The following is a 1,075-nucleotide window of genomic DNA, read 5'->3' on the forward strand; positions in this document are numbered from 1 at the left end:
CGCATATCTCATAACAATTCTTAATTCGCCAATTTCCGCCACGTCAATTTTTGGCGCCGTTGTCGGGGAGTTGCAATAGAGTGCTAAAGTTATTAATTGGAATTTATTTATTTGCATTTTATTTTATCTTGCTACTATGAGCTGCTTGTTTCTTTCGCTAGATGACGCGTTCACTTCCTGATCCAAGCTTGCCAGTATTCGATCCTGAGATTGAAAGAACTATTTCACGAATAAGGCAAGCTCGGCGTCGGTTAGTCCTCTCTAATGGCGGATCTGAAACGTCATTTGAGGAAGAAATCAGCCCCCGTTCTACTGATTCGGTTGATTTACGTGTAGGTGATATGGCAGAACCTAGGAGAGTTACTATCCAGGAGGCTGGACCCCCTGATTTTACAATGCAACCATTTCAAGCGCATCACTCAGTGGTGGCTACAGACTTTGAAATAAAGACTTCACTGCTCAATTTGATGCCCAAGTTTCGTGGCTTACCTGCTCAAGAGCCTATCAAGCAACTGAGAGATTTTCAAGCAGCCTGTTCTACTGTCAGGCATGATGGTGCAGATGAAACTTCAATTTTATTGAAAGCTTTCCCATTTTCACTTGAGGAAAAGGTAGGAGAGTGGTACTACACTTAACCCGCAACAACTGTATCCAACTGGGATACACTTAGAAGAGAATTTTTGGAAAAGTTCTTTCCAGCTGAAGTTACTGATAAACTGAGGAAAGACATTTCCATGATTGTTCAGGACGAATCTGAGACTCTCTATGAATACTGGGAGCGCTTCAATAATCTTCTGGAAGCATGCCCCCACCATATGATTGACAAGATAGTGTTGTTCGGTTACGTCACACAGGGCATGAGGCCCCAAGATAAGACCACATTGGAAAGTGCTAGCAATGGGTCTATGAAAAAGTACAAGACCACTAATGAGGCATGGCAATTGATCAGCGACTTAGCTGAATCTACTCGGAATCACAGGCAAAAACAAGGCCATTCAAAAGCCTTTGTAGAAGTATCCTCTAGCAGAGAGACTGCTGCTCTAACTCAGAGTATCTGTGAAATGACCAACTTGCT

General features: G+C 42.8%; 1 non-coding gene across 1 annotated transcript; it reads right to left on the reverse strand.

Moving 5' to 3' along the window:
• Positions 1–713: 713 nt before the first annotated feature.
• Positions 714–821, reverse strand: LOC148564712 (small nucleolar RNA R71). The gene has a single exon (XR_015884769.1). It is a non-coding gene; the product is annotated as a small nucleolar RNA R71 (small nucleolar RNA).
• Between the last annotated feature and the right edge of the window lie 254 nt (positions 822–1,075).

This window comes from Arachis ipaensis, chromosome B5 (assembly GCF_059453495.1).
Source record: "Arachis ipaensis isolate K30076 ecotype BB chromosome B5, ASM5945349v1, whole genome shotgun sequence".
NCBI classification, from domain to species: domain Eukaryota; kingdom Viridiplantae; phylum Streptophyta; class Magnoliopsida; order Fabales; family Fabaceae; genus Arachis; species Arachis ipaensis.